The sequence below is a fragment of the Ovis canadensis genome, chromosome 7 (genome assembly GCF_042477335.2).
Source record: "Ovis canadensis isolate MfBH-ARS-UI-01 breed Bighorn chromosome 7, ARS-UI_OviCan_v2, whole genome shotgun sequence".
Lineage (NCBI taxonomy): Eukaryota > Metazoa > Chordata > Mammalia > Artiodactyla > Bovidae > Ovis > Ovis canadensis.
The window spans coordinates 44,461,646-44,488,534 of record NC_091251.1 but is presented as its reverse complement, the minus strand read 5'-3'; the positions used below and the strand labels follow the sequence as shown (position 1 = coordinate 44,488,534).

General features: G+C 40.9%; 1 protein-coding gene across 2 annotated transcripts in view; it reads right to left on the bottom strand.

Annotated features, from left to right (window-relative positions):
• FAM98B (family with sequence similarity 98 member B) overlaps positions 1-26,889 on the bottom strand; it is a 109,692-nt gene that overhangs the window by 43,222 nt on the left and 39,581 nt on the right. For both annotated transcript variants that reach the window (XM_069596023.1, XM_069596022.1), the window contains exon 2: positions 19,910-19,998. The gene's annotated coding sequence lies outside the window, so the exon portion shown is untranslated. The remainder of the gene's footprint in view (positions 1-19,909; positions 19,999-26,889) is intronic.

The window sequence follows — 26,889 nt, the reverse complement described above, 5'->3', positions numbered from 1 at the left end:
CACTTTCAGGAAACTCAAATAGGTCCTCTGTATCAACCTAGAGGGGTGGGATGGGGGGGGAGATTCAAAAGAGAGGGGATATATGTATACCTATGGCTGATTCATGTTGAGGTCTGACAGAAAACAAAATTCTATAAAGCAACTATCCTTCAATAAAAACTATAAATTAAAAAAAAGAAATAAAATGTATCCAAATTGGAAGAGAAATAAAACTGTCACTATAGGCAGATGACATGATACTATACATAGAAAATCATAAGGACTCCACATACAAACTACTAGATCTAATCAATTAATTCAGCAACATTCAGAAATTGGTTGCATTTCTTTACACCAACTAAAGAAATATTAGAAAGGGAATGTCCACAAATAGCCCCTTTTAAAGTGGCACCTTTACCTACTGCTGCCACCAACCTCTCTGCACCAGCAGATGCCGACAAAAATCTCTGGAGAGGTCACTGCTGCCAAAATCTTGGCTCTCTATGTACAGAAATACAGTGACAGAGTTCTGAAGGAGAAGGAGTGGCTTTATTTCTTTGCCAGAAAAAGGAAGAACAAAGTAGGCTAGCAACTCAAGAACTGTGCAACCCCCACTTCCAAGCCCTGGAATAGAGAGAGGCTATATAGTCAGGCATTTTACAGAGTTCATGAGGCTCTTGTGGCAAGTATACTGGGGTGGTTTGACATTCCCTCCTCGAGAGGATCAAGTTTTGTCAGAACTCTCTGCTATGACCCATTTGTCTTAGGTGGCCCTGTACAGCATGGCTCATAGCTTCATTGAGTTATGCAAGCACTTTCACCACAACAAGGCATCAGTGCAATGGACATGAACGTGGGCAGACTCCCAAGAGATGGTGAGGGACAGGGAGGCCTGGTGGGCTGCGGTCCTTGGGGTTGCAAAGAGTCTCCAGCTGAACAACAACAGTAACATATAGTTAGGCAGGGGTATGTGATAAGGATCAAGGAAGTAACAGTCTTGCATTCTTCTTTCTTCCGCAAAATTTCAACAGGATGGGTGGGTTTGCTAACAAGATTAGGGTGTGTGTAGGATTTTAGGTTCTGACACTGAGTGACTTCATGTTCACTTTTCACTTTCCTGCACTGGAGAAGGAAATGGCAACCCATTCCAGTGTTCTTGCCTGGAGAATCCCAGGGACGGGGGAGCCTGGTGGGCTGCCATCTCTGGGGTCACACAGAGTCGGACATGACTGAAGCGACTTAGCAGCAGCAACAGGGTTTTAGGTGGTGGGGGTCTCTGAATTTCTCTGATTTCTTTAATCTTGCCTCTGGCAGTTTTGTGGCCCCTTGATTAACAACTGTTTGAACCTGCTCTTTGGAATTCAAAGAAGGTCTTAGAGGCTGGAGTCTTGCCTATAAGAAACGGGGGACAAAAAGGCCTCCATGTCCAGGAGGCCCACTGGACCTTACTCCACATCATTATCAGGTCATTGTCATTGTTGCTGTAAAAACTACACTTCAGTTTTCTCTTTTAAAATCAAGTGTCACCTTGGACTTCCCTGGTGGTCCAGTGGTTAAGAATCTACCTGCCAATGTAGGGGACTTGGGTTTGACCTCTGGTCCAGGAAGATCCCACATGTCACAGGGCAACAAAGCCACAACTACTGAGCCCATGTTCTAAAGTCCTCAAGTAGCAACTATGGAGCCCACACACCATAACTACTGAAGCCTGGGAACCCTAGAGCCCAGGCTCCACAGCAAGAGAAGTCACAGCAATGACAAGCCCATGCACCACAACTACAGTGTAGCCCTCACTTGCTGCAACTATAGAAAGCCCACGCACAGAGATGAGGACCAGACACAGCCATAAACAAAAATAAAATCACAAGCAAGCAAACAAAAAGACCCCTAGGATTAAACCTGACCAAAGCAGTGAAAAAATACATGCTGAGAACTATAAAACATTATAAAAGGAAATTAAAGAGGACTCGAGGAAACGGAAAGGTATCTCATGCCCTTGGATTGGAATAATTCATATTGTTAAAATGGCAATGCTACGCAAAGCAATCAACAGATTTAATGCAATTCCTATTGATTACTCATAACATTTTTCACAGAACTAGAACAAATAATCCAAAATTTTACATGGAACCATAAAAGATCCAGAATTGCCAAAGCAATGCTGAGGGAAAAACCTAACTCCCAAACTTCAGACAATAGAGTGTGATATTGGCATGAAGACAGAGCCCAGAAATAACCCCACACACCTACAATAAATTAGTCTTTGACAAAGGAGGCAAGAATATAAAACGGGAAAAAGGCTCTTCAGCAAGAGGTTCTGGGAAAGTGGATAGCTCTATGTAAATCAATGAGGTTAGAACATACCCTCACACCATACATAAAAATAAACTCAAAACCACATAAAGACTTAAACATAAGACATGACACCATAAAAGTTTAGAAGAGAGCATAGGCAAAATATTCTCTAAGATAAATCGTACCAATGTTTCCTTAGGTCAGTCTCCCAAGGCTGGAATGAAAAATAAACTAATAGGACCTAATCAAATTTACAAGCTTTTGTACAGCAAAGGAAACCATAAACAAAACGAAAAGACAATCTACAGAATGGAAGAAAATATTTGCAAATGATGCAGCCAACAAGGGTGTAATATCTGAAGCATACAAATATCTCATACAACAACAGCCTAGTCAAAAAATGGGCAGAAGACCAATAGACATTTCTCCAAAGAAGACATACAGATGGCCAAGAGGCACGTGAAAAGGTGGTCAACGTCACTAATTAAAATTGCAAATCAAAACTACAATGAGGTACCACTTCATGACAGTCAGAATGCCCACCATTAAAAACTTTACAAATAATAAATGCTGGAGAGGGTGTGGCGAAAAGGGAACCCTCCTACGCTGTTGATAGCAATGTAAATAGGTGCAGCCACTACGGAGGTTCCTCAGAAAACCAAAATGGAGCTACCATATGATCTAGCAATCCCACTCCCAGACATTCATCCAGAGAAAACCATAATTCAAAAAATACATGCATCCTTATGTTCACAGAAGCACTATTTACAAAAGCCAAGACATGGAAAGAACATAAATGTTCATCAATAGGTGAACGGATGAAGAATATGCGGTACACATTGTTGTTCAGTCGCTCAGTCACGTCTGACTCTTTGCAACCCCATGGACTGCAGCATACCAGGATTTCCTGCACATATACACAATGCAATACTACTCAGCCATAAAAAGATGAAATAATGCCATTTGATGCCATTTGCAGTGATATAGATACGACTAGAGATTATCACACTAAATGCTGAAAATCAGAAAGAGAAAGACAAATAGTGAAACAAGGGTAAGGGGGCAGGGCACAATCTTTGAAAGAATGAGACAGCCCGAGGACACAACACAAACTGATTAGAATCAAATGGGTCCAAGACAAATCAACTGACTAGACCGCAAAGTCTTCATCTCTTCCCCCCAAACAGTTAGAATAATGCTCTCACGCATTAGCCCATGAAATTCCCCAGCCCATAAAAGCTAACCACACCACATCTTGAGGCCACACTTGCTCTCTGTGATGGCCAATCTCTGTCTGTGGAATATGTTTCTCTCTGAATAAATTCATATTTTTCCCTATCACTTTGTTATTTACTGAATTCTTTCTGTAATGAGACATCAAGAACCTGAGCTTCATTTGGTCCTGAAACCAGGTCTGTGATCTCAGCTGGAAAACCATGCCTTTGGGCTGGGTGGGAGTCCCAGCTATGTGGGTTCAAGTTTTCCTCTATTTCTTTGCATAGATCACTTGCTATTCCAAAGAATAGCAAGGAGAGATAAGAAAGCCTTCCTCAGTGATCAGTGCAAAGAAGCAGAGGAAAAAAATACAATGGGAAAGGCTAGTGATCTCTTCAAGAAATTAGAGATACCAAGGGAACATTTCATGCAAAGATGGGCACAATAAAAGACAAATGATATGGACCTAACAGACCTGGAAGATAGCAAGAAGAGGTGGCAAGAATACACAGAAGAAATATACAAAAAAGATCTTCATGACCCAGATAATCATGATGGTATGATCACTCACCTAGAGCCAGACATTCTGGAATGTGAAGTCAAGTGGGCCTTAGGAAGCATCACTACAAACAAAGCTAGTGGAGGTGATGGAATTCCAGGTAAGCTATATCAAATTCTTAAAGATGATGCTGTGAAAGTGCTGCACTCAATATGCCACCAAATTTGGAAAACTCAGCAGTGGCCACAGGACTGGAAAAGGTCAGTTTTCATTCCAGTTCCAAAGAAAGGCAATGCTAAAGAATGCTCAAACTACTGCACAATTGCACCCATCTCACACACTTGTAAAGTAATGCTCAAAATTCTCCAAACCAGGCTTCAACAATATGTGAACCTTGAACTTCAAATGTTCAAGTTGGATTTAGAAAAGGCAGAGGAGCCAGAAATCAAATTGCCAACATCCGCTGGATCATCAAAACGCAAGAGAATTCCAGAAAAACATCTATTTCTGCTTTATTGACTATGCCAAAGCCTTTGACTGTGTGGATCACAATAAACTGTGGAAAATTCTGAAAGAGATGGGAATACCAGAACACTGGACCTGCCTCTTGAGAAACCTGTATGCAGGTCAGGAAGCAACAGTTAGAACTGGACATGGAACAACAGACTGGTTCCAAACAGGAATAGGAGTACGTCAAGGCTGAATGTTGTCACCCTGCTTATTTAACTTATGTGCAGAGTACATCATGAAAAAGGCTGGGCTGGATGAAGCACAAGCTGGAATCAAGATCGCCAAAAGAAATATCAATAACCTCAGATATGCAGATGATTCCACCCTCATAGCAGGAAGTGAAGAAGAACTAAAGAGCCTCTTGATGAAGGTGAAAGGAGAGTGAAAACGCTGGCTGAAACTCAACATTCAAAAAACAAAAATATGGCATCCTGTCCCATCACTTCATGGCAAATAGATGGGGAAACTATGGAAACAGTGACAGATTTCATTTTCTTGAGCTTCAAAATCACTGCAGCCATGAAATTAAAAGATAATTGTTCCTTGAAAGAAAAACTATGACAAACCTAGACAGCATATTAAAAAGCAGAGACATCACTTTATCAACAAAGGTCCATATAATCAAAACTATGTTTTTTCCAGTAGTTATGTATGGATGTAAGTGTTGGACCATAAAGAAGGCTGATCACTGAATATCTGATGCTTTCAATCTGTGATGCTGGAGAAGACTCTTGAATGTCCCTTGGACTGCAAGGAGATCCAAACAGTCCATCCTAAAGGAAATGAGTCCTGAATATTCATTGGAAGGACTGATGTTGAAGTTAAAGCTCCAATATTTTGGCCACCTGATGCAAAGAACTGATTCACTAGAAAAAACCCTGATGATTGGAAAGATTGAGGGCAGGAGGAGAAGGGGGTGACAGAGGATGAGATGGTTGGATGGCATCACTGACTCAATGGACATGAGTTTAAACCAAGTCCAGGACATAATGAAGGACAGGGAGGCCTGTCATGCTGCAGTACACTGGGTCACAAAAAGTCAGACACAACTGAGTGACTGAAGAACAACAAATGTAAGAGCACCTAAGCAGATCAACAAATATTAACAGATCAAATGGGAGAAACAGCAATACAGTAACATTAGGGGACTTTAATATCCTACATGGATTGGTCATCCAAACAGGAAAACAGTACATTAACATTGCCTTAAATGTCACATTAGACCAGACATGTTAATAAACATTTAGGATATTCCATCTAAGAGCAACAGAAAACTCATTTTCCTTGAGCACACATGGAACATTCCCTAGGACAGATCATCAGTTCAGTTCAGTCGCTCAGTCGTGTCCAACTGTTTGTAACCTCACGGACTGCAGTACACGAGTCTTCCCTGTCCATCAATAACCCTCGGACCTTGCTCAAACTCATGTTCATTGAGTCTGTGATGCCATTCAATCATCTCAATCCTCTGTCGCCTGCTTCTCCTCCCATCTTCAATCTTTCCCAGAATCAGGGTCTTTTCCAATGAGTCAATTCTTCACATGAGGTGGCCAAAGTATTGGAGTTTCAGCTTCAACATCAATCCTTCCAATGAACACTCAGGACTGATTTCCTTTAGGATGGACTGGCTCAATCTCCTTGCAGTTCAAGCGACTCTCAAGAGTCTTCACCAACACCACAGTTCAAAAGCTTCAATTCTTCTGCACTCAGCTTTCTTTACAGTTCAACTCTCACATCCATACATTATGACTGGAAAGGCCATAGTTTTGACTAAATGGACCTTTGTTGGCAAAGTAATGTCTCTGCTTTTTAATATGCTATCTAGGTTGGTCATAACTTTCCTTCCAAGGAGCAAGTGTCTTAATTTCATGGCTGTAGTCACCATCTGCAGTGATTTTGGAACCTCAAAAAATAATGTCTGCCACTGTTTCCACTGTTTCCCCATCCATTTGCCATGACCTTCGTTTTCTGAATGTTGAGGTTTAAGCCAACTTTTTCACTCTCCTCTTTCACTTTCATCAAGAGACTCTTTAGTTCTTCTTCACTTTCTGCCATAAGGGTGGTATCATCTGCATATCTGAGGTTATTGGTATCTCTCCCAGAAATCTTGATTCCAGCTTGTACTTTTTCCAGTCCAGCATTTCTCATGATGTATTCTGCATAGAAGTTAAATAAGCAGGGTGACAATATACAACCTTGACATACTCCTTTTCCTATTTGGAACCAGTCTGTTGTTCCATGTCTAGTTCTACCTATTGCCTCCTGACCTACATACAGGTTTCTCAAGAGGCAGGTCAGGTGTTCTGGTATTCTGATCTCTTTCAGAATTTTCCACAGTTTATGGTGATCTACACAGTCAAAGGCTTTAGCATAGTCAATAAAGCAGAAATAGATGTTTTTCTGGAACTCTCTTGCTTTTTCGATAATCCAGTGGATGTTCAGTTTGATCTCTGGTTCCTCTGCCTTTTCTAAAACCAGCTTGAACATCTGGAAATTCACAGTTTATGTCTTGCTGAAGCCTAGTTTGGAGAATTTTGAGCATTACTTTACTAGTGTGTGAGATGAGTGCAATTGTGCGGTAGTTTGAGCATTCTTTGGCATTGCCTTTCTTTGGGATTGGAATGAAAACTGACCTTTTCCAGTCCTGTGGCCACTGCTGAGTTTTCCAAATTTGCTGGCATATTGAATGCAGCACTTTCACAGCATCATCTTCCAGGATTTGAAATAGCTCTACTGGAATTCCATCACTTCCACTAGCTTTGCTGATAGTGATGCTTTCTAAGGCCCACTTGACTTCACATTCCAGGATGTCTGGCTCTAGGTGAGTGATCAAACCATCGTGATTATCTTGGTCATGAAGATTTTTTTGGTACAGTTCTTGTGTGTATTCTTGCCACCTCTTCTTAATATCTTCTGCTTCTGATAGGTCCATACCATTTCTGTCTTTTATTGTGCCCATCTTTGCATGAAATATTTCATTGGTATCTCTTATTTTCTTGAAGACATCTCTAGTCTTTCCCATTCTATTGTCTTCCTCTATTTCTTTGCACTGATTTCTGAGGAAGGCTTTCATATTCCTCCTTGCTATTCTTTGGAACTCTGCATTCAAATGAGTATATCTTTCCTTTTCTCCTTTGCCTTTGGAGTCTTTTCTTTTCTCAGCCATTTGTAAGGCCTCTTCAGACAACCGTTTTGCTTTTTTGCATTTCTTTTTCTTTGGGATGGTCTTGATCACTGCCTCCTGTACAAACTTCTGTCAATAGTTCTCAGGCTATCAGATCTAATCCCTTGAATCTATTTGTCACTTCCACCATAAAATTGTAAGTGATTTGATTTAGGTCATACCTGAACAGTCTAGTGGTTTTCCCTACTTTCTTCAATATAAGTCTGAATTTGGCAATAAGGAGTTCATGATCTGAGCCACAGTCAGCTCCCAGTCTTGTTTTTGCTGACTATAGAGAGCTCCATCTTTGGCTCCAAAGAATATAACAATCTGATTTCGGTATTGACCATTTGGTGATGTCCGGAGTGTTATGCTACGTCATGCTATGACCCATGTGTTCTCTTGGCAAAACTATTAGCCTTTGCCCTGCTTCATTCTGTACTCCAAGGCCAAACTTGCCTGTTATTCCAGGTGTTTCTTGACTTCCTACTTTTGCATTCCAGTCCCCTATAATGAAAAGAACATTTTTCTTGGGTGTTAGTTCTAAAAGGTTTTGTAGGTCTTCATAGACCTGTTCAACTTCAGCTTCTTCAACATTATTGGTTGGGCATAGATTGGATTACTGTGATATTGAATGGTTTGCTTGGAAACGAACAGAGATCATTCTGTTTTTGAGACTGTATCCAAGTATTGCATTTTGGACTCTTATTGACTATGAGGGTTACTCCATTTCTTCTAAGGGATTCTTGCCCACAGTAGTAGATATAATGGCCATCTGTGTTAAATTCACCCATTCCAGTCCATTTTAGTTCACTGATTCCTAAAATGTCAACATTCACCCTTGCCATCTCCTGTTTGACCACTTCCAATTTGCCTTGATTCATGGACTGAACATTCCAGGTTCCTTTGAAATACTGCTCTTTACAGCATCAGACCTTGCTTCCATCACCAGTCACACCCACAACTGGGTGTTGTTTTTCCTTGATCTCTGTCTCTTCATTCTTTTTGTCATCCATAGAGAAATGCTGGCTAGCTGAAAAATGTCACCTGAACTTAACATTTTGCAGGATGTATTTAAAATTATCAACTTCATTAAAGGATATGCCCTTAACTCACATCTGTTCATGCAGCTCTATGAGGAGATTGACACAGAGCACACACAGAAGGGAGATGACTTTCTAAAGGTGGATCTCTGGCCAGAGTCTGAGTTATGAGAGCGACTCCAGAGATTTCTTTTAGAAAAACAGTTACCACTGGCAGCACAGTTCAGTGACACAGAATAGGTCACAAACTTGCTTAGTTGTGTGACATATTCAACCTGCTTGATGAACTCAATCTGTCACTTTAGGGGAGAATGACAACTATGTATAAGTTGGCAGATAAAGTGACTGCATTCAAAGCCAAACTGGGATTATGAGGGTGACAGGTGAACATTAGGATTTTTGAAATGTTTCAAATATTAACATATTTTGAAAGAGAGTGAGCAAGGGCCTTCTTTCTCCCAGCTGGTACATGATCACCTATGTCAGCTTTCAAAAATGTTTGAACATTACTTCCCAACCACACAAGACCTCCAAACTAGGAAGAATATATCCAAGATCCATTTGTGAATAAGCCAGGTGAATGGACTTTGTGCTAGAAGAGCAACTGTTTGAGACTACAAATGATGGCAGCCTTAAAAGTAAGTTTGAAAGTGAAAGTCGCTCAGTTGTGTCTGACTCTCTGTGACCCCATGGACTGTAGTCCATGGAATTCTCCAGGCCAAAATACAGGAGTGGGTAGCCTTTCCCTTCTCCAGAGTATCTTCCCAACCCAGGAATCAAACCCAGGTCTTCCGCACTGCAGGCAGATTCTTTACCAGCTGAGCCACAACGGAAGACCAAATATACTGGAGTGGGTAGCCTATCCCTTCTCCAGGGGCTCTTCCCAACCCAGGATTCGAATCGGGGTCTCCTGCATTGAAGGCAGATTCTTTACCAACTGAGCTATCAATTTCAAATCTCCATACATTCCGGATTAAAGTCAAGGCAGAATATCCCAAGAGTGACACAAATCACTGAAAATCTTGCTTCCATTTCCAGCAAAATATCTGTGAAGCAGGGTTTTCTGCAGTGATAGCAATCAAAATGAGATTATGGAGTAGACTGGATATAAGCAACATACTTTGGGTGTCACTGTCTCCCATCACCCCCAGATAGGACCATGTAGTTTCAGGAAAACAAGTTCAGGGTTCCCACTGATTCTGCACTATGGTGAGTTGTAAAATTATTTAATTAGGTATCACAATGTAATTATGATAAAAATAAAGGGCATGTAATAAGTAGAATTTTTCAATAAATGTAATGTAATAAATGTAAATGTAATATATTTGAATAATCCTGAAAACATTCTCACCTTGATCTGTGGAAAAATCATTTTCCAGGAAACCAGTCCCTGGTGCCATAAAGGCTGGGGACTGCCACTTTAAAAAACTAAAAATAGAGCTACTATATGATCCAGCAACCCAACTCCTGGGCATATATCTGGATGAAACTGTAATTTGAAAAGACACATGTATCCCAGTGTTCACTGTAGCAGTATTTACATTAGACATGACATGGAGGCAACCTAAGTGTTCATCAACAGAGGAATGGATAAATAAGACGTGGTACATATATACAGTTAAATACTACTTAGCCATAAAAAAGAATGAAAAAAGGCCATTTGCAGCAATGTGGATGGACCTAGAGATTGTCAAACCAAATAAAGTAATACAAAGACAAATATCATGATACAACTTATATGTGGAATCTTAAAAAGTGGTACCAATGAATCTATTTACAAAATAGAAATAGAGTCACAGATGCAAATAGAAAACAAACTCATGATCACCAAGCCAGGCAAATCGGGAGATTGGGACTGACATATACATACTACTATATATAAAATAGATAACTAATAAGAACCCACTATGTAGACAGGGAACTCTACTGAATATAATGACCTATATGGGAAAAGAATCTAAAAGAAAGAGTGGATATATATGTGTGTGTGTGTGTGTGTGTGTGTGTGTATGTATATCCATATATAACTTATTCACTTTGCTGTACAGCAGAAATACAATATTGTAAATCAACTATAATGCCAATAGAAATTAATTTAAAAATATAAAGGTCACATTCAAATGATTTGGAATTAAATATCTACAGCAATGTTGAAGGTTAAGACAACAAAGCAACACCTTTAAAAGTCTGTGGGGACAAGTTTCTCTTGTACAGCACAGTAAACTATATTCAATATATTATAATAATCTATCATGGAAAAGAACCTGAAAAGAATATATATACATACATATATGTATGATATGTATAGCTGAATCCCTGAAACTAACAGATTATAATCAACGATACTTCAATTTTAAAAAAAGCCTTTGAGGGGAAAGAGTCTTGAGACAAATGAAAATGGAAAAAAAAATACCAAAACTCATGGGATGCAGCAGAAGAGGGGAGTTCATAGCAATAACTTCTACATTAGGATGCAAGAAATATGTAAAATAACTTAATTCTGTGTCTCAAAGAACTAGAAAAAGACCAGCAAATCAAGCCAAAAGTTAGCATAAGAAAGGAAACAAAGATTAGAGCAGAAACAAATAAAATGAAGAACAAGAAAACAATATAAAAGATTAGCAAAACTAAAGAGTTCTTTGAAAAGAAAAATCTTCAGCTATACTAGTCAAGGAAAAAAGAGGACCTAAATCAATAAAATTATAATGAAAGGAGACCAATCATACAGATAAGCAAAGAAACATTCAAAGTTATCATGAACTGTACACCAACAAACTGAACAACCTAGAAAAATTCAGCAAGACTGAATAATAATATAAAAAAAAAACAGATATAAAAAAAAACAAATGCCTGTAAGGAAATTGAATCAGTAGTCAAAAATCTCCCAACAAAGGCTCAAGACCAGGCTCTGGTGAATTTTACCAAATAGTTAAGGAAAAATTAATTAGAGTCCTTCTCAAACTCTCACAAAAAATAAAAAAGGAGGGAACACTTTCAAACTCAACAAAGTCCAAAAAAGAAAACAAACATTGCAAGAGGGAAAAAAAAACCCTAATAGGCCAATATTCCTAATAAATTTAGATGCAAAAATTTGAAAGCAGCAACCCAAATTCAGCAGCCCATTAAAAGAATCATACACCATGATCAAGTAGAATTCATCCCTAGGGTGCAATCATGGTTCTATGTATACAAATGGATAAATGTGATACATCACATTATTAGAATAAAAGAAAAAAATCATATAACTATCTCAATGGATGCAGAAAAAGCATTTGATAAAATTCTACATCTATTCATGATTAAAATCTCTTAACAAATTGGGTATAGAAGGAAATGTAAGAACATACATACATATGTCAACATACATCAACATAAGAAAAGGCTATATAAGGCAAGCCCACAGCTAATATCTTGGTTGATAGTAAAAAATTGAAAGCTTTTCCTCTAAGATCAGGACCAAGACAAAGGAGCCCACTCTTAACACTCCTATTTAACATAGGATTGTAAGTCCTAGCCAGAGCAATTAGGAAAGAGAGAGAGATGAAAAACCATCAGAATTGGGAAGGAAGAAGTAAAATCGTCACTATTTACAGACGACATAACTAACTTTCAGGACTCAACCTAAAAACTGTTAAATGAATTAACGAATTCAGTAAAGTTGCAGGATGAAAAATCAACATATGAAAATCAGTTGTGTAACTAACTATAAATAACAAATTATCTGAAAAATCTTTTTAATGATTTCATTTAAAATAACATCAAAAACAATAAAAAGACTTAGGACTAAATTTAACTAAGGAGGCAAATGATATCTACACTGAAAACTATGAAATAGTTATGAAAAAATTGAAGAAAACAGGAATTATAAAGGTATCCTATGTAGACTGGAAGAATTAATACTGTTAAAATATCCATAGTACTCAAGATTATAAATTCAGTGTAATACCTATCAAGATTCTAGTGAAATTTTCTTGTAGAAGTAGAAAAAACATTTCTAAAATTTGTATGGAACCATAAAAGACTTTGAGTAGCCAAAAGCAATCCTGAAAAAGAAGAACAAAGCAGGAGACATCACATTTCCTGGTTTCAAACTATATTATAAAGCTGTAGTAATCAAAACAGACACATAGACCAAAAAACACAATTGACAGCCCAGTATTAAATTCATTCATATATGGTTAGCTAATACTTGACAAGAGAGCCAAGAATACTCAATGGAGAAAAGACAGTTCCATCAATAAATCATACCAGGAGAACTTGGATATGCACATGTAAAGAAACAAAACTACCCTAACCTTATACCACTCACAAAAAGTAACTCAAAATGAATTCAAGACTTAACTGTAAGACCAGAAACCGTGAAATTGCTAGAAGAAAATATAGGAAAAAACTCCTGGACATGGGTCTTGGCAATGACTTTTTGGATGTGATACCTAAAACACAAGCCAAAAAATTAAAGAAATAGTGCAATTATGTCTAACTAAAAAGCTTCCTTCCATACAGCAAAGAAACAAAATCTTCGGAATTGGAAAAAATATTTGTAATCTCTATACATGATAAGGGATTATTATTCCAAATATATGAAGAACACATACAACTTAATACCAAAAACAATAATGGAATAGTAATCAAAAAATAGGCAATAGGCCTGAAAAGACATTTTTCCAAACAGGATTTACAGAAGGTCAACTGGTGCATGAAAAAATGTTCAGTATCACTAATCACTGCTGCTGCTGCTAAGTTGCTTCAGTCGTGTCCGCCTCTGTGTGACCCCATAGACGGCAGCCCACCAGGCTCCCCCATCCCTGGGATTCTCCAGGCAAGAACAGTGGAGTGGGTTGCCATTTCCTTCTCCAATGCATGAAAGTGAAAAGTGAAAGTGAAGTCACTCAGTTGTGTCCAACTCTTAGCGACCCCATGAACTGTAGCCCACCAGGCTCCTCCGTCCATGGGATTTTCCAGGCAAAAGTACTGGAGTGGGGTGCCATGGCCTTCTCCACACTAATCACTAGAGAAATGCAAATCAAAACCACAATGAGATATCACCTCATACTTTTGGAAAAGATAAGCGATAACAAAATGCTAGTATGAATGTGGAGAAAAAGGAACACTTTCTGTACTAGTGGTAGAATTTTAAATTCATACAGTCACTACGGAAAACAGTATGGAGTTTCCTCAAAAATATTAAAAATAGAACTACCACATAATCCAGCAATTCTACTTCTGGGAATATCCAAAGTAAAGAAAAACACTAACTCTGAAACATATCTGCACTGCCATGTTCATTGCAGCATATTTACAATAGTCAACACATGGAAACAACCTAAGTGTCCATCAATGGATAAAGATGCAATTATCCATTATGTATGTATACACACAACATATACGCAATAATCATTTTATCATAATTAATTGATATACATGCATGAGTTTATTTCTTAGGTTTCTACTGTATTTTACTGATCTATGTGTCTGCCTTTATGCAATACCATACTGCTTTTGGTATGGAGGCCTGGCGTACTGCAGTCTATGGGGTTGCAGAGTTGGACACAACTGGGGTGACTGAACAACAACAACAATACTGTTTTTATTACTATAACTTTGTAGCCAAGTTTAAAATCAGGAAGTGTGATGCCTCCACCTTTGCTTTTCTTTCTCGTTATTACTTCGGCTACTTGGGGTCTTTTGTTCCACACAAATTTTAGGATTGTTCCATTTCTGTAAAAAAATGCCATTGGTATTTTGATACATACTGCATTGAATTTGTACATTGTTCCAGGTGGTACAGACATTCTCACAATATTAATTCTTCTAATTCATGAGTACAGACTATCTTACCATGCATTTCAATATGTTGTTCAGTTTCTTTCATCAATGTCTTATAGTTTTCAGTGAAAATATAGACAATTGTTAATAACATTATGTTGAATTTCGTGAAGTATAAACAATGGTATTACAGGGTTTCCCTGGTGGTCCAGTGGTTGAGAATCTACCTTGCAATGCAGGGGACACTAGTTTGATCCTTGGCCTGGGAAGATCCCACATGCAGTGGGGCAACTAAGCCCATGTGCCGTAACTACTAAGCCCACGTGCCATAACTACTAAGCCCACGTGCCATAACTACTCAGCCTGCACTCTGAAGACGGTGAGCCACAACTACCGAGCCCATGCAACCTACAGCCCTCACTCTGCAATGAGAGAAGCCACCGCAACAAAAAACCTACGCACTGCAATTAAGAGTGCAGCCCCTGCTCTCCTTGACTACACAAAGCTCGTGTGCAGCAGCAAAGATCCAGGGCAGCCAAAAATAAAAGAAATAAATATCTTTTAAAATGGTATTACAAAAAAATCATCATGAAGTTAGAAGCAGACTTTCCCCTCTTTTATTCCACACATTAGGAAGTTATTAACTGGCAATTATTTTTATCCAGTCAACCTACACTCTTTTCCTGATCCATACCTAATGCTAGGAATGCAGTCTTATTTTAAATGGTAGAAATGATGTTCTACAACTATAAAATGCTAAGTAAGCTTTGACTTCATTTTTTCAGTTTCAAGAATTTGTGATGATAAAGATTTTGATCATGATGATGCAATATAAAGCATTTTCAGCATATTTTTTACCTCACTGCACATAAACTTTGAGTTCCGAATCTCAATGCTGCCTTTACGAAGGATAGTATTCTATTCTGTGTTGGTTCAACTGTAGAAAATCTTCACAGACAATGTTATAAGATTGCCATACCTCTTAGGGACTTTGTGAATCATGATGTGTATCTTGTGAGAAACACTAACAAGCCATTAGAGAGGAAAACAAATTCAGAAATATTATATCTGATAAAGTCTATTTTCCCAGAAGGAAATGATTTGTTTGTCTTTGTGAAAACAAAAGTCTGTCATTTTTTCCTCCACCAAACTGCTTAGCCTTATGTTAAAGACTCAAAAGCCTTGCTTACTTTCAAAGGTTTTGGATGAAGACCAATAAAAATTCCTATGACATTAAAGTATATTCTCCCTGAAGAAAACTTGCTGGTAGGCTCACTGTATGCTTCTTTTTTAAAAGAAATTCTACTGATATTATAAATATACTTAACTATTAGAATTAACGTGATTTATCAGTGCCAGAAACTAGTTACTATTGTTTTATTTCCTGTGTGATCAGAGCCCAAAAGCCATCTCTGAATAATCTTCTCCCGTGGTCTAGAGATTCAAATATACAGAGTTACTGACAGATAAGAGCTTTTTCTCTTTAATTAGTACTTTCCTAAGAGCAGAGAGACTTTCCTTTTCCCTCTCACAACAGAAGCCATTACTCAAACTGCTCTATAGGACACAACTTTGTTTGTCAATCCCCAGGTAAACTAGTAAACACAACTCTTTGACAGAATATTTTTCTTGGTATAGTTAAGTTTTGTGTGCATGCTCAATCAAGTCCAGCTTTTTGCGACCCCATGGACTGTAGTCCGCCAGGCTCCTCTGTCCGTGGGATTTCCCAGGCAAGAATACTGGCTCCCAAACCACACCCCATTAAATTTATCAAGGGGGTGGAGATACAATTCCAGGACATGACCCACACTGGGACTATGAAAGATCATGCAAGCTAGGCTAGAATGAGACCTTACTTGTCTATCAAAAGAAATGAAAAGGTGTATGCCCAGGTCTGTGAATTATGATAAGGTCTGAGAGGTTACACAGGAAAAAGATGAAGGGTGGAGAGGCCACCAAGAAGTCACCCAGGCCCAAACCATTGTGTCTTTTGTCAGAAAGGAGGGGACTGGCAGGGGGAATGTCTTGAATGCCTCTTCTGTGGGATGCTGGAGGGGCAACCCCAACCAGCTCCCATTCCTTGCAAATCTCTCTCAAATGAGAGATTCCCTTGCACTGACCGATGGGGCCAAGTCTCTGCCCACTTCCAGATCTCACTCAACCCATCCTCATTACTCTATTGGGTCACCCTCAACATGGCAGATAGGAGAATTGAATTTTCTGTAGACACTGGAACCACCTGCTCTGTTCTGACTTGGCCAGCCAGCCCCCTCTCTAACCATGACTGTACTGAGACAGGAGTTGATAGACAGCCAAAAGGAAGGAGATTTCTGTCTCTCCTTGCCTGCAGACTCGGGTCCATTATTGTTACTTATTCCTTTTTTGTATGTGCCAGAATGTCCCTTCCTCTACTTGGAAGAGTTATACTAAATAAATTAGGAGCTACTATATTACCCAAGGAGGTAAAAGAACCCAAACAGAGAATGCATCTACTAGTAATGCCAGATGACCCAGCTGCTGGGCATCAAAATATTCCCAAGTCATTCCTCAAGAAATTAGAAAACAGGTAGATCCTGAAGTTTGGGATACCTTGCTGCCTGGAAGAGAAAAAAATGTGTTTGTGCTCCCCCCCCCCCAAAAAAAGGTTAAGGCCTGGGGAAAATAACCCTGGGAAAAATAATGTCCTTTAAAGCCTGAGGCCCTGAGGAGAATCCAACTGCTGCTCAACAAAGTCCTAAAACACAGACTCATTCAGTTCAGTTCAGGCGCTCAGTCGTGTCCGACTCTTTGTGACCCCATAAATCACAACATGCCAGGCCGCCCTGTCCATCACCATCTCCCGGAGTTCACTCAGACTCACGTCCATCGAGTCGGTGATGCCATCCAGCCATTTCATCCTCTGTCGTCCCCTTCTCCTCCTGCCCCCAATCCCTCCCAGCATCAAAGTCTTTTCCAATGAGTCAACTCTTCTCATGAGGTGGCCAAAGTACTGGAGTTTCAGCTTTAGCATCATTCCTTCCAAAGAAATCCCAGGGCTGATCTCCTTCAGAATGGACTGGTTGGATCTCCTTGCAGTCCAAAGGACTCTCAAGAGTCTTCTCCAACACCACAGTTCAAAAGCATCAGTTCTTCAGAGCTCAGCCTTTTTCACAGTCCAACTCTCACATCCATACAGGACCACTGGAAAAATCATAGCCTTGACTAGACGGACCTTAGTCGGCAAAGTAATGTCTTTGCTTTTGAATATGCTGTCTAGGTTGATCATAGCTTTTCTTCCAAGGAGTAAGCGTCTTTTAATTTCATGGCTGCAGTCACCATCTGCAGTGATTTCGGAGCCCCCCAAAATAAAGTCTGACACTGTTTCCACTGTTTCTCCATCTATTTCCCATGAAGTGATGGGATCGAATGCCATGATCTTTGTTTTCTGAATGTTGAGCTTTAAGCCAACTTTTTCACTCTCCTCTTTCACTTTCATCAAGACTCATTAAGCCCTGCCAATCCCATTGGAATACCCAGATCCTGCCTCTTCAGAAGCCTAGCAGGATGTATCGGCCTGTATAATACAAACCATGCACGAGGCAGGCATCACTTTTCACCGATTGGTTTCAAACTCATTAACCAGCCTCACTCAAGGGCCAGGGAATGCTTAGTATTTCTCTGTTTTGGACCTCAAAGAGATTTTTCTTTACTCCCCTACATCCAGACTCTCAGTATCCTTTTGCCTTTGAATGGAGGGACCCCGATACCCTAGAGGCTACCCAACTTACATAGACAGTGTTTCCACTGGGTTTTCAGGACTCCCCATCTTCTTGGAAAGGCAAGGGAACTTCTTGGCAAGGGAACTGAGGGGACTAGGCCTTGAGAAGGGAACTCTGCAATAATCTGTTGATGGCCTATTGGTAAGAAGTGAGACCAAACAAGATTCTGATCAAAACATTATTAGAGTCTTCAATTTTCTGGCAAAAAGGAGATATAACCAGGGCTCAGACCTCACAGGGAGAGGTTCAATATTTAGGATTTGTTTTGAGCCCAGGGACATGACCCCTGGCCATACATAGGAAAACAGCAATCAGTGTATTATCATCTCCAACCATAAAGACACTACTCTAAGGCCTTCTCAGGAAGGTTGGATTCTGTCTTTTTGTTGTTGTTTAGTCTCTAAGTCCTATGGCTTCTTTTGTGATCCCATGGACTGTAGCCCGCCAGGCTCCTCTGTCCATGGAGTTTTCCAGGCAAGAACACTGGAGTGGGTTGCCATTTCCTTCTCCAGGGGATCTTCTAGGAATGGAGCTCTCATCTCCTGCACTGGCAGGCAGATTCTTTACCACTGAGCCACCAGTGAAACCCAGGTTCTGTCATATCTGGATTTCAGATTATAGCCTTAGAGCAAACCCCTCTATGAGACTCTTAAGGGACAAGAAAGGGAACTCTTTGAATAGAATAAGGACCATCAGCAGGACTTTCATACTCTAAACACTGAGTTGAGCAGAGCACTGGGACTTCCAGCTTTGGACAAGCCCTTTAGCCTATACGTTCACAAGAGGGCAGGGATAGTACTAGGAGTCCTGACCCAAAAGCTGGGACTGTATCAGTGACCAGTGGTCTACTTTTCAAAACAACTGAACTCAGTGGCCCTGGAATGGCCAAGCTGTCTACAGGCAGCAGCAGTCATAGCCCTGTTGGTTGATGAGGTTTCCAAGCTCACCCTGGGACAACAGTTAACAATGATGTTAACACCTCATCAGGTATGATGTGTGCCAGAAGTCAAAGGACATCATTGGTTGACTGGAGGAAGGTTAACAAGATATCAGGCCCAGACTTCCCTCATGATCCAGTGGTTAAGAATCTGCCTGCCAACGCTGGGAACACAGATTTGATCCTTGGTCTGGGAAGATTCCACATGCTGCAGGGCAACTAAGTCCATGTACCACAACTACTGAGCCCATACACCCCAGAACCCATGCTCTGCAAAAAGAGAAAGTGAAAGTGAAGTTGCTCAGTCTTGTCCGACTCTTTGCGACCCCGTGGACTGTAGTCTGCCAGGCTCCTCTGTCCATGGGATTCTCCAGGCAAGAATACTGGAGTGGGTTGCCATTTCCTTTTCCAGGGGATCTTCCCGACCCAGGGATCAAACCCGGGTCTCCTGCATTGCAGGCAGACGCTTTATCCTCTGAGCCACCAGGGAAGCCACCACAATGAGAAGCCTGCACACTGCAACGAAGAATAGTCCCTGTCTGCCACAACTACAGAAAACCAGCAAATAGCAAAAAGACACAGATCAAAAATAAACAACAACAACAACAACAAGATAGCAGTCCCTCTTAATGGACACCTCTGACATTAAAGGTATGCGGAACCCTGAACCTGGCCACTCTGCTTCTAGCAATCGAGAGTGGAGACTTGGTTCATCAGTGTAGAGAGACCATAGAATAAACTTACTCCAGCAGGTCTGATCTTCTAGCTGAGCCTCTTGACAGTCCGGGAGTCGAATGGTTTACTGATGGGAGCAGTTTTGTAGAAATGGGAACCTGAAAGTCAGGGTAGGCCATAGTTAATCCAAATGAAGTCATAGAATCCAAGGGCCTGCCACTCCAGACATCAGCCCAGAAAGCTGAACTAGTTGCATTAATGAGGGCTTCACAATTAGGGAAATATAAGAATTTAAATGTTTTCACTGACTCTAAATATGAGTCAGGGAATAAAATCCATCAGTGAATAAAATCCCTAAATATGAATTCCATGCACTACATACTCATGCTGCCATAGGGAAAGAGGAAACTTTTGGAAAAAGGAAAAATGGGGGGATTTTAACTGCTAAAAATTCCTCCATAAAACCTAAAGATTTGATTCTGGCTCTTTTAGAAGCAGAGCAGCTTCCAACCCAGGTAGCAGTAATCCACTTTTGGGGCCATCAGAGGGAGGAATCTTTGTGAGCCAAGGGAACAGCAAAGCTGATCAAACTGCAAAACAGGCAGCTCGACTGAAGGAACCTGAACAAGCTATGGCTCTAGTGATTGCCCCACCCCACCCCAACTCCTGAGCCACCCCTAGTAGCCCCCACATGAACAAGAGAATGATCCGAAATGGGCCTATGAGAAGGAAGCACAGGCTGGTATCAAAAAACCCTGGAGGCCCAACAATGGAAACTCACTAAGAGCTTACAGGATGCCACCCACCATGAGAGGAATGCACTATGGGACTCGATGCAAAAAGCTTTTTTAGAGAGGAAGCTTAAAACAATTAAAAAAATAAATGTAATGCTTGCCTGCAACTTATGTGCCGACAATAACCCACAGACCCGTTCAATTCACCCTTTGCTCCTCAGGCCAATCCAATACTGAGGGACATATCCAGGGGAAGACTGGCAGTTAGATTTTACCCAAATGTCCCCATGATCAAGATATTAGTATCTTCAAGTGTTTGTTGATACTTTCACAGGATGAATTGAAGCCTTCCCCACCCGATCTGAAAAGGCTATGGACATCTGTAAATTCCTTTTAAAACAAACAATTCCTTGATCTGGACTTTCAAGGTTCTTCTAGAGAGATACTAGGTCCTCTTTTATACCCAAAATCACAGAGGGGCTCATAATGCTCCTAGGGATAGCCTACAAGCTACACAACTCCAGTCTTTAGGGAAGGTAGAGAAGATGAATCATTCTTTAAAGAAAACCTTAGCAAAGTTCTGCCAAGAAACTCATGAGCCCTGGACCAACGTGCTTCCTGTTGTACTTTTCAGGGTCCATGTAGCCCCCAAGAGTGATCTAAGACTTTGCCCATTCCATTTGGAATGATCTATGGGAGGTCTTTACTTACTAGTGACATTCTACTGGATAAGGACATGAACCAGGCCCTGAGATATATTATTAATCTAGGACATGTTCACTGCTGGGTCCCACTAGAACTACAGAGGAAGGAGAAGTTCCTACCTAGATAAAGCCCTGGGATCAAGTTCTTCTTAAAACCTGGAAAGAGGATCCTCCAAAGACCAATTGTTACCAAAATGGAAGGACATGTATAAAGTAATTTTAACCACTCTCCTACTGCTGTCAAACTCCAAGGGATATCCAGTTGGGTACATTGTCCAGATAAAGATTATATCCCCAGAAACCCCACAGGTTGCAACAGAAGAACATTATATACCTGTGAGCCAGTGGAAGATCTGAGATACCTATTCAAAAGACAAGCACCACAGGGAAACTCTTGGTTGTTCTCACTTTCCCCTGCTGCAGCAGGGGCCCCAGTAAAGCCTTGGCTGAATTGTGAAATAAAAAGACAAGCACCATCAAAAGATAAATAAAATGATATAGTGGGTTGATTCCTATTTGAAGCCTTAATGGAACGTGGGACCTCTCATTTCCTTGGCTGATGTGGTTCTTGACAATCTTCTGGCCCTTGATTGACTTCTGGCAGAACAAGACAGAGTGGCTTCATAATTTGGGCAGGGGCAATATCGGTTTCCTGGTCTGGTCAATAGTTAGGGAAGCCCAAATTTAACCTGGTTCTTTCCCTTTCTAGGCCCTTTAATGGCCCTTGTTCTTCTCCTTTTTAGTCCTTGTTTGGCTCCAATAGTTTGAAGTAAGGCTCGTGACGGCTCAAGGAATTCAGCCCCTTCAGCAGAAAGTGGCCCAGGTCCCTACAGGTCCTTGGAACAGTCAGTGAGGGACTTCTACACTTCTAGGATAGGCTAGGGTCTGAGCCTCCTGGCCAACAGGAAGAAGTTTCAGAAGAAGAAATCTTTGGCCCCTTACCCCTTAAGAATAAGGGTGTAGACTGTTGACTTTTGTATAGTGTTCCACAATCTAGGGTAGTTTCCTCTTTTGTTGTTTTCAAACAATGCTAAAAGGGTATCATCCTGTATGACTCTATATGCATATAAGGATTTCTCTATTGTATGCTTAAGCTTTGACTTGCTGGGCAGAGTTAAGTTAGTTAAGTCGCTTGGTCAGTCGTGTCCGACTCTTTGCAACCCCGTGGACTGTAGCCCACCAGGCTCCTCCGTCCATGGGATTCTCCAGGCAAGAATACTGGAGTGGGTTGCCATTTCCTTCTCCAGGGGATCTTCCCGACCCAGGGATCAAACCCAGGTCTCCCGCATTGCAGGCAGACGCTTTAACCTCTGAGCCACCAGGGAAGCCCTTGGCTTCCAAAATGGCTGTTAGCAGTTTAAAGTTTCTCCTTCTCAGCGGTGAATGAGTACCTGCTCTCCATATAATTAAGGACATTTGATTTTTGATTAAAATTTTAAAATTAACCTAATGTGAAAAATTGTCATTTTTATTGTTTATGCTTAGGAAAAACTTGGAGAAAACTCTTGACAGTCCCTTGGACTGCAAGGAGATCCAACCAGTCCATTCTAAAGATCAGTCCTGGGTGTTCTTTGGAAGGACTGATGCTAAAGCTGAAACTCCAGTACTTTGGCCACCTCATGCGAAGAGTTCACTCATTGGAAAAGACTCTGATGCTGGGAGGGATTGGGGGCAGGGGGAGAAGGGGACGACCGAGGACGAGATGGCTGGATGGCATCACCGACTTGATGGACATGAGTCTGAGTGAACTCCGGGAGTTGGTGATGGACAGGGAGGCCTGGCGTGCTGCGATTCATGGGGTCGCAAAGAGTCGGACACGACTGAGGGACTGAACTGAACACTAGTAAAGATGGACATTGACATGTGAATTGCCTTTTGCCAACACTGCTCATTTTTCTGTGAATAATTTGTCTTTTTATCTCATGGATTAGTTGGAGGAGTTTTTCATATAGTTTGGATAGATATCAGTCTTTTACATCCATTTCAGTATTTTCTCCCAGTTGGTCACTTGTCTTTAGTTTGCTTTTGGTGTCTTTTTTAAACAGATGTTTTATATTTATATATAAATTGATAAATATTTTTATGACTTTCATTTCTAAATATAGATAGAAAATACAGAATATGCTCTTCTAATTATATATGTATCCAGATCTCCACCTGGAATTAATTTCTGTGAAGAGTACAAGGTACAGAGCTACTTTTATTCAAAAGTCCAAAAACTATTTGTTGAAATCTATTCTTACTGATTTGGGATGCTGTTTTATTATGTGTTAAATTCTCTAACAAAATTTTCCTAACCCTCTTACACTGTTGGTGGGAATGCAAACTAGTACAGCTACTATGGAGAACAGTGTGGAGATTCCTTAAAAAACTGGAAATAGAACTGCTATATGACCCAGCAATCCCACTGCTGGGCATACACACCAAGGAAACCAGAACTGAAAGAGACATGTGTACCCCAATGCTCATCACAGCACTGTTTATAATAGCCAGGACATGGAAGCAACCTAGATGTCTATCAGCAGATGAATGGATAAGAAAGCTGTGGTACATATACACAATGGAGTATTACTCAGCCATTAAAAAGAATACATTTGAATCAGTTCTAATGAGGTGGATGAAATTGGAGCCTATAATACAGAGTGAAGTAAGCCAGAAAGAAAAACACCAATATAGTATACTAATGCATATATACGGAATTAAGAAAGATGGTAACAATAACCCTGTGTGTGAGACAGCAAGAGAGACACAGATGTATAGAACAGTCTTTTGGACTCTGTGGGAGAGGGAGAGGGTGGGATGATTTGGGAAAATGGCATTGAAACATGTATAATATCATTTAAGAAACAAATCGCCAGTCTAGGTTCAATGCAGGATACAGGATGCTTGGGGCTGGTGCACTGGGATGACCCAGAGAGACGATATGGGGAAAGAGGTGAGGGGGGGTTTAGGATGGGAGCATGTGTACACCCGTGGTGGATTCATGTTGATGTATAGCAAAACCAATACAATATTGTAAGTAATTAGCCTCCAATTAAAATAAATTTAAATTAAAAAATAAATAATGCATTGTTTAGATTATTTAAAAAAAGAATAATGGTGTAGAGTCTCTCAGGGGAACTAGACAGACTGGGACCTGGAACCCTTTGCCAAAGGGCTGCAATGCTTGCACCTGGACACACTTCTCTTTAAGCAACAAAATACAAACAAACTGTATGAGACTAAATGCATGTATGTACAGTTGGGGCAAATTCTGGACAAAGGATACAAAGAGACCAAAAATCCCAAATGCCACTTTTGAAGAGCCTGGAGCAAAAGCAGGGTACTGGGCACGCACCCTGCACACACCACAGCCTAAGGGGTGGGCAAACCACCTAAGCCACCCCTCGAGCCCCACCCCTCGACATACCTCTACCCTCAACCCACATTGGGAACAAGCTCCACCCCTCCTCTGGGACTAAACAAGTAAGGGAACCTACTGTTTGTTCTTGCTTCCCTCTGCTTGCAGCAGAGGCCCCCAATAAAACCTTGCCTGAAAAAACCAACTTGTCCACAAATCTTTGATGCCACTTCCATTGAGAGGTGGAGTCTGTACCTTTCCATGGAATGTGGAAGGGCATATGATGGACAGACCAGTAGGGCACAGTGGAAGTAATGTTATAATTCAGGCTAGAGTGTCAAAGGCTACACAATTCATGACTTTAAGTGGCTGTTGGTGCTCTGGTCTGCCATGTAAAAAGTGGGAAGTCACTATGCTGTGAGAGAGCATAGTCTAACTGAAGAAGTCTTTATGGGGACACAAGTCTCAGCTCATGTCCCAGCAAGCAGCCAATATCAGCTCCCAGGACCACTACTTCCAGCTTCTGAGTCATCTTAAGCTGAGGCCCCAAATTTAGAGATAAACCATCCCCACTGTATTCTTTCCAAATTCTTGATCCATAAAATCCGTAAGGATGATGAAGTATTTTAAGCTGCTAAGTTGGTCTGATAAACAGATGGATAACTTGAACTTCGTGGTAAAGGAATAGGCTTTTAAAGGAAAGACATTTTGTCTCTGTGAGGGAGGGAATGGAGAACACTGGACGCTCTTGCTATTGTCTAATATAAGGTGATAACACTGTGAATGAGTCTTAGGGCAGGAGGAGTGAAGGGCAGGGACAGCTAGTGTACTGACTGAAAGGGGGGAAAAGATGCTCTTACCACTGATCAAATATTAAGAAAGGAAAGAAGAATCACAGATCAAGTCATAACATTTTCTTAAACGAGCCCTAGGCATGACCTAATTAGACCCATTTTACAGATGAATTCTCAGTCCCAGAGCAGCTGAGTGACTTGTCTAGTCACACATGTGACTCTGGTCACTATCAGAGCTGAGCAGCTGCCATAAAACCCAAGCCCCTCCTCCTTGCTCCCACCTCCTCTGGGTGATCAGTAAGGACTTCCATAGGACAGTGATAGAGAATGCCAAGATGACCCCAGAGCAGAGCAGTGTGGATAATGATTGCTGATCAAGTAGAGAAAATAATAGCCCAGGGAAGAGGGGAGGATGCAGGAAGATCTGTCAAACCACTCACCCCAGCCTCTAAGATAAAACCATCAAGGTGTTAGGGAGTAGAGCCTTTAATGGGAGAAGTGAAGGGACTATGAATATCTGAGAACTGGTAGGATTGGGCCCTCTGAGAGTTTACTTGATGAAAAGACATTCAGAAGCTCATTTGGGGAGGGAGACGCCCACAGAGAGGGATCTAGGGGCTACTGCTTAGTTTGAACCACCAACTTGCTTTCTAGCTTATCCAGTTTCTTTCACAGAGAACGATCAACAGGTAAAAATCCAAGCTGCGGCATGCTGCCTGGGAATAAAGACCATGTATGGAGTGTCACAGACATGTATAGAGTTTCTTTATACCCCAAGAAACAAAGGAGAGAAGGTAGAAGCTGTAGGGGTCCCTAATACGCAGCCTTCTGATTTCTGGGCTTCTAATTCCTGAAAGCAAAAATGATGAGGATATTAACAGAAACTGGGGGACTTCCCCTAGTGGTCCAGTGGTTGAGAGTTCAATCCCTGGTCCGAGAAATAAAAATCCCAGGTGCTTATGGTTGAGGTAGGGGATCGCTGCTAAGGCCCCGTGCTGCAACTACTGAGCCCACGTACTCTGGAGCCCGGGCACCACAGCTAGAGGGAAGCCTGCGCATTGCAAGGAAGACGCGGCACAGTCAAAACTTATCGGGAAATGCGCAGTGAGCAAGGCAGAGGGAAAGAACCCAATGAAACACGGATTTGTAAATGCTCCCGTAAGAGCCCTCGGAGTTCCTCCCAGTCCCAGAATGCAGCTAATCTCAATTACCTCTTCCTTCCACACCACCAGTAGCTGGAGGAATTCCAGCTTATCTTGTTCTCACAGCTTAAAGACCAAGCTAACATTTCTTCAAACACAGATCTCTAATTTAAACATTTTTTTGAAAACTACTACTGTGAAGCATCGTTTCAGCTGCATTTTGGTTCCCAGCTTTTTTGTATTCTTTGATTAAAAGGATGAAAACACTGATTATTTGAATGAATTCAACTGTGCTGGCCCCAAAGCAGAGATGCCTACCACTCAAAACCCCACAC